Here is an 8,137-nt window from a genome sequence, read left to right on the forward strand (position 1 = left end):
CATCCGGCTTCTCTCGCGCCCCCGCCCCCGCCCGTAGCTCTCCTTGTCTTCTAGAAACACCAACCTAGGGATGAGAGGTCCAACGGTGCAGAAAGTGAAATTGTCAGGGTTTGGCCATACGTTGACCCCTCCCAAGTTTGGAGTGCTCCACATCTTTGTGCACTGCGATGCATTTATCACAGTCCTCTGCCCCTTGTCCCGACCGAGTAAGAGGTGAGCCTGGAGCACTTGACTAACAGGAACTTAAGAAATAAATCTGCCAACGTTGACAAGTTACTTCAGATCCAACCTATTCCGTACTTAGAGCATTTTTAAATTAAAAAAAAAAAAACTTTGTTAATAAGAACATTTGTTTATATTGAATGTGTGTCCAGCACTTTTAACTTTTTACTAATCATCCTCAAAAGTAGGAATTATCCTCATTTTACCCATCAGGAAACAAATTGAGGCTTCAGTATCGTAATCAAGGTCACACTATGACTAGGATTCATACCCCATAGACAGTCTACAATATTGTCAGATCCTAACAATATTAATTCCTAAATATCTCTCCAGTCTAATCGGTTCTCCAAGTGTTTCAGCGACATGGTTGGAGCTGCCACAATTTCTCACCTGAAGGACCACAAATACCTCTTAAATTGTCATTGCATTCACTCCAGTCACCAATTCTCCACAGCAATCTTCTAAAAATTAAAATCTGTTCCTCATTCCTGAACTTAAAACACTCTGATGCCTTCCCCCTGAAAATCCTTGGATAAAAATCCTCCTAGGCCTTGCATGGTCAGGCTTCTGCAGGTCAGGTCACTGTGGATCAAGGCTGCTCCACCTGCCATGAGTCCACTAACCCTGATGACTTGGGGGGTCACCACAACTTACCATATAATGAGCAAGAAATGCTGGGCCTGGTACTGGTGAGTGAAAAGAGCATTCAAATCTAGAACCCTGGATTTTAGGTCTGGCTCCCACCATTAACCAGCTGTTACCCTAAACAATTTGCAGGTTACTCATAAAAGTTAAAGGGTCTCCAATGTGCCTTCCAGAAAGAGATAGAAGAGCTACCAAAGACAGGAGAATCAAGCAGGGAAGGTCATGGCCCAGCTGCCTACAATATGAGTGTTTGTGTGCATGTCTTGCTGCACCTGCCACTCTGGGCTGTTTACATCATTTTCTTCACCTGTTAAATTGGAACAATACCTTATAGGTATTATACTGAGGATTAAGTAAGATAATGCAGGCCTGGCACATGTGGTGAGCTTGGTAAATCATCGTTATTTTTACTGAACTGGACTTAAAGAACAGGTGGGAGTGACATAAATAAAGAGAAAACATAAACCACATTTCAGGTAAGACTAACGGTAAAGAAAATAGAAACAGGAAGGCAGCAATAACCCCATTGTGCTCAAGAATGACTGACTGCTCTGCAGGGCTCATGAAATAAAATAAGAATAGAGGGGGTGGTTGAATTTAGATCCATCCCCCTGTACCAGACATTGCACTAGGTGCTGAGGATGCCGAGACAAAAAAAGACACAGTTCCTGACCTCTGGATGCTCACAGTGGAGTCGGGGAGACACAGAAGCAACAATTCAATATGATTCATACTCTTCTAAAAGTGATCACAGAGGAGAATTACCAACTCAGCCGGAGGAAATCAAGAAGAAAAGGAACTACAAGCAGCAGACAAGTCACAGGATCCAGAGAATAGGTGGCATATTCAGGAAGTAATAATTATGTGCTGCATGACTGGGGAAGCAAAGATGAGCCTTATGCAAAAACGTTTGCCTACAAGAAATAGTGTGCTTTTGAGGTATTTAAGCAAATTTTTATTTTAGAAGAATCACTTTAGAGCAAGGTTTCTCAACCTCAGCACTATTGACATTTTGGGCTAGAAAATTCTTTGTTATGGGGGGCTATCCTGTGTATTGTAGGATGTTTAGCAGCATAACATCTTTGTCCTCTTAACTACTAGACGCCAGTAGCAATCCCACTTGCTTTTCCTCCATCCCCTCCAAATCATCTCCCCACTCCTGGCCCAGTTATAACAACAAAAAATGTCTTCAGACATTGCCAAATGTTCCCTGGGGGACAAATATCACCCCCAATGAGAACCACTAATCTAAGGATAATGCAGAAAATGGATCGAAGGGCAAGGAGATTAATCATATAGAACTGTAGAGCTGCAGGCTGCAAGCGATGAGAATATATTTAAGGTGATGGACTAGGATAGTGGACCAGGAAGGTGTCAAAAGCCTGAGGAGACAGAATGGACAGTCTGTGGTGACTGATTAGATATGGGTACTGACGCAGAAGGAGAAATCTCACTGGGTGCTGACACAGAGTGAGAAATCCTCACGTGACTCCCAAATTGTTTGAATTAGTTGACAAATTAACCAAGAAAGCCAACAGCTAAATTGGATGAGGAATTCAATTTTACATTTGAGAATAAAAAAAAAATTAAAGTTACTCTATAGGGAACATACAAGGGACGGGGGGCGGGGAGAGAGAGAGAAAGAGAGCGCAGGCGCATGTGCACGCAACGTAAAAGGAGAAATAGGAGAAATATACATCTTTCCTTTTAACACATATTATGTGGTATGAAACCTGTAAACCTGCTACAAATATTCATCTAAATTGAAGTAAACCAAATGTAATGAAGTAGACACTTCTTACTAGTAAATCCTCTTTGGAAAAAAAGACCATCCTACCAGCAATCACACACATGGGTTTCACACATAAATCTTCACCAAAAGAGCATTTGCTCACCAGCCTATTTCTCTGCAAAATCTATTGCCTAGAACATAGTGGGAAAATATATTAGATTCAAACAATGAGGTTTGCCTTTAAAAGTTTCTACTAAACAAAACAAAACTAAAATAACATTGTACAAATCATGAAGTTCGATTTTAAGAGTTGGAAACTAGATATAAAGTCACCTGTAATTTTACAACTTCTAAGTGGTATAAACACACTTACCATATTACATATATTCTTGCAGTTATTTTTTTCACTAGGCATATTTCAATATAAGTGTAATATACATGTAATTTTATAAATTATTCCCTAAAGTTACTTTAATTTATAAGCATTTTTCCAGGTTACTACAAAAGTCTTCATAACTAATAAATTTCTTGATGCAAATAACAAACCTCAGGATAGATTCACAGAAATGGGATTATTGAATCAAACGAACTGCATATTAGCTTCTTGATTCATAGATTCATATTGGCAAGTCATCAGAGGACCTCATGGTAATGGGCCCTCTTTTATCGATTTTGTTAGTACCTTTGTTGCCTACACATTTGCACATTGGGATACTATGAGTTATTAACCCTTTCCACAATTCCTGCAAATCAAGCCCCCTTGGCTGTCCCTCTAATGCTACAGTTCATTATGGTAATTGTGTCCTCTTGGCTTCTGACAGTTAAGCACTTGCAATTGGTCTCTGTTAATTTGGGCAGAGCCCCATCATGCCCATGGCTATTAAGGAGCCCAGCTCTGCGACCAACTTTGAGGCCCCGCCTTCAGAGACAGTCTGCACTTTCTGTGATGCAGGTACCCCTCTCTGTAGTGCATTCTTAATAGTCTTTGTGAATGGTGTATCCTTTGGCCCTCCCATGGAACATAATCCTCGGGTTGGTCTTCTGGCCTTAGATAATGTTTCCATTCTAGCATGCCCCTTTCCTCAACTTCTTAATCCTTCCTCTGCCTTCTGCCAGGGCAACTCAGGCTTCTGCATTTCACTTAGGTTTGGCCATCATGTTTTCCAGATTTCTAACAGATATCCTATATTGTTTGCCTCATCTTCTAAGGTCTTTGGGAGGGTGTCAACTCCTGTGTCTTAAAAGAGGACCCTTAGATCTGAACTCCAGAAATAGTTACACTTCTCTTGAGCAATGTTACTTATCATTTGTGTAACTGATTATATTTCTGCCTTTGACTATTAGGAAGCTCAGAATCAAATCTGAGTCATATATGTAGTATTATAAGAATTTATAACATGTGGTTTATGTACTGTCCTCTTTTCTTGCACTTATTTTCACTTTACACTGACCCTTCAATTGCATTTATTCAACACATGAGTTGCCTAGCATTGTGCTAAGTATATGTATATTATCTCATTTAATCTTGGCTTCCCCTATTGTGGGATCTTGGGCAAGGTATTAAATTTCTATAAGCTTAGATTTCTTTATCTGTGAGGATAATCATAATATCTAATATCGGGGTTATCAAGAATTAATAATGATAGTTATTATCATTAGTTATTAAAAGATACTCAAATGTAACCCAATTTTTGCCAAAAAATCAAAATATCGTAGATATAATTAGTTTACAAGATATTGACATACTAATTTCTTAAAAGATAAAAATCAGTTTATTATAAAAACAACATACAGAGCAGAATAATTATTAACAATGTTATTATGACTTTAATCTAATTGAAGATTTTTTGTGGTTCCTGTAATTAACAGCACTGTAACAGAATCAATAAAGCTAAGTTATAATGAATGGCCATACAGAAGGGCTCATTTGTGTGTGTGTGAATAAGCCAGATCCTGTCTGATCTCAGAAGCTAAATAAGGTCAGGCCTGGTTAGTACTTGGATGGGAGACCACCTAGGAAGACCAGGTACTATAGGCGGAAAAAATAAGAGATTGTAAGCTGACAAGGTCCTTGCAGTCTGTGAGGTCAACCAAGGGTTGCCTCACCTAAAAAATTAAAAAAAAAAAAAAAAAAAAAAGAATTCCAAATTCTCCCTATAGTACACACAGCCAGTTGCCCCTCCTCTAATGCTCAGACCCTCCAGTTTCAACTTCCTGCATCAAGCACTCTCCAACCAATTCTATTATAGGTACCTAATTTTCCAAACCTAGATGTTTCTATCCCCAAGAAGAATTCTGGTGCCAGCTATTAAGAGATAGTGATATTTTCTCTACCTTGTTACAAAGAGATAAGAGTTTTAGTGACTCTAAGAGAAATCCAAAATGCTATGGAGAGACAAAAGAAGGAGAAAGTGCAGGAAATGGGCCATAAAGGGTTTCTCAGCCCCTTCTAAGTGGTCTCTCCCTCTCTCTCTTTTCCAAATTTACATAACTTTTATCATCTATGTCACTCCTTGGAAACTTGTCCTCTACTACTTCTATTGCTATTTCTCTTTCCATCTATCCGTGTGTTTTGTCTCCCCGACCAGATTTTTTGCAGCTCCATCACAGCAGCTTTTCTCATTCCTCCCAGAACGCTCATGAGTAATGGGCCTCGCTGACTGGTCTGTTGAGTGCTAATCTGCGGGAGCTGTATCATTTGCCTAGCTTCACGATACCTTCCTAAATTTCCCCCTAAAACGCCACATGGCAGGAGTTTGTTTTTATTAAAACAAATTCAAATACTTCTAAGGATGTATTGAGTATTAAACTAATTGCTTGAGATAGCTGGAGCTGCCCACTCATGTTACACCAACGAGGAGCTGGAAAGGACTAAGACGGACTGAAGTTCTCCTAGGGACCAGCCATCTGCTCCAGTTCTCACAATCATCTCTTGAGGTGAGATTGGGCAATATGCCAAAGATCACACTACCACAGCAGGAACTAGAATTTTAACCTAAGAACACCTAGCTTTAAAGCTTTTATTCTTCTCACTATACTACGTCTCTAAAATAATAATGTCCCTTTAGAATCACTTGAATTCTCATTATTAAAAAAAATTAAGGGGGAGGGGGCACTTATTCACTAAGATACAAACTAAACAAGAATACTCCAATAGTTAGAGTCCTGGAGTAGTCAAAACAATATTGACTCTATGAACGTGAACAAGCAGTTTCATCTTTCTGAGCTTCAGATTACTTATTTGTACTCACACAATACTACAGAGCTGATATCAACACTAAATTAAATTTATATATATACAAAATACCTGGCAAGCAGTATTAAATAGAATTCCTTTTAGAGTATAAAATGGGAGTCAACACACTCAAGTCTGACTTCAGCTTAGTTGGGCAGGTATTATTTAATTGGGTTAACACATTACATAGTTGGGAGGGGCATTAGTTGACTCTCAGAAGAACAGCTTAATCATTAACTCAATGTCACCCAGCAGCAACCACAGGCCTTGGAGGTAAATTGATACTGCAGTCCACATCCTTTGAAGCCCTTCTCCATAGTAACTATCACTGCCTCCTAAACAAGGTGCTTTCAAATTTTCCTGTCGACCCTGGTAGGAGGTAAGAAGGTTTAGGTATAATCAGTATAAAATGTGGGGAAATTTTGGGGGACTGATTTGAGGAGACAAAACCCTCCTTCTTAGTCCCTCAACTATACCAAGTCCTGCAGACTTGTGTTTCTAAGAGCACAGGCTTGACAGTGAATCAGAGGTGTGTTTAAGCTCTGTATATTCATACTCACGTGACTTCAAGTTTTAATCTGTTTTCTTATCTGTAAAATGGGAATATAATATTTTGTCTTCTAACGTTGTGAAGATTAAGTTAAATAATGAAGTTAAAGCACTTAATACAGTATCTGGCACACTGTAAGTTTTAAAACAGTTGGTTATTATTTTATTATTAGCAGGGACCAGGGCCTTAAATTTCTATGAGGCAGGGCAATAAAAAAGGAAAGGAAAGAATGGCTCCTTTGTTGCTGAGGATCAAGTCCAATGCCATAGTTGGGCATACAAGGTCTATCATAATCTGGCCCCAAGCCTCTGCTTTACGCTCTGGTTACCTGCACACACCCTGAAAAAAACCTCCTTAGCCTCCCCAGGCAAGCAGAATTCCTTCTTTAGTTTCCCAGAGAACTTTTCGTATACTCCTTATCATACCGCATTCTCATTATTTGTTTGCATATCTATCTCCACTCCACCCTACACCATCCTATGCTGTGAGTTTGGACAGTGGGGACCATATAGCATCTTTGTATTTACAGCCATGGGCACTCTGTAAGTCTCAGATGCATGGATAAGGAACATGGGAGAACAGCAACTTGGTAATAGAATTAGGCCTAGGGTCAGGTTTGCTTCATAAATTTTCCTAAGCTTGGGTCTAAGCAGAAGTGTAGAGGACATGACATTTGCAGAACTGTTTTTCTGATGAAGGTGGTTGGGCAATTTATGTGTGCCTTCTAGGGAAAGCATGACTGGCTGGTGACTGCCGGCAGGGCTAGTATCTGGCAGAACACCTTAGCAACCAGGAAGCCAAGGCAGGGTGATGTCTCTAAGTTTTCCTGCAGCCTTCAAGGTTAATATGTTAAGCAATTAGGAGCAACAAGTCCTTCTAGGTGTGGTCAATTGCCAGCAGAGCAGACAGGTTTGTGGGCAAGAATCATTATCCCTGTGATTATGTTCACTATAAACAATGATGTGAGATCTAGAGATAGAAAGGGGATCTGAAATGTGATTCCCACAGAGGATAGACCACCTGATAATAACATTTCAAAGTACCTAGATTATGAAATATTACAGGATATAAGGCAATATAGAGGGATATTATATATCTTGACTTTTCAGGAATCATTTCATTTTTATTTTATTATTTTCATTAAAGGCAACTGATAATGATATTTATTGGTCATGTATTATGTACTTCATACTTTTTTTAAAAAAGCGATGTGCTGGAGTCAGCTCCCACTGGCTCATAAGAGCAGAATGTGCGCATGTCTTCTCAACTCCATGTTAGATGATTTCACATTGGCATCTTAAAATCAGCCATGGCAGGAATATTTACAGAATGGAAACTGGCAAACACTACAAATCAGGATTTCGCACCCCACATCCTCTGAGAGCTGATCTTTAAACATTTATCAGCACACCACTGGCTTTACAATGAATGATTTCAATTAATCCCCCAACACTCCTACTTTACAGATGGGAAAGTAAAGTTTAGAGAGGTTAAATAACAAAAGAACTTATTACAAATTTGGGGTGGCAAAGGCAGGATTAAAATTCACACCATCTGCCTCCAAAGTTGGAGGGAAAACTTCCTAACTCATTCTATAAGGCCAGCATTACACTGATACCAAAGGTAGATAAAGACATAAAAGAAAAAAAAAAATTACAAGCCAATATCCCTTATAGATGTAAAAATCCTCAACAAAATACTAACACATCAAACTCAACAGCATGTTAAAAGGATTATACATCATGAGCAGGTA

General features: G+C 39.2%; 1 pseudogene; it reads left to right on the forward strand.

The window, feature by feature from the left end:
• The first annotated feature begins 3,466 nt into the window (after positions 1 to 3,466).
• Positions 3,467 to 8,137, forward strand: part of LOC102888270 — a 7,070-nt pseudogene continuing 2,399 nt past the window's right edge.

The sequence above is a fragment of the Pteropus alecto genome, unplaced genomic scaffold, assembly GCF_000325575.1.
Source record: "Pteropus alecto unplaced genomic scaffold, ASM32557v1 scaffold25, whole genome shotgun sequence".
Classification (NCBI taxonomy): domain Eukaryota; kingdom Metazoa; phylum Chordata; class Mammalia; order Chiroptera; family Pteropodidae; genus Pteropus; species Pteropus alecto.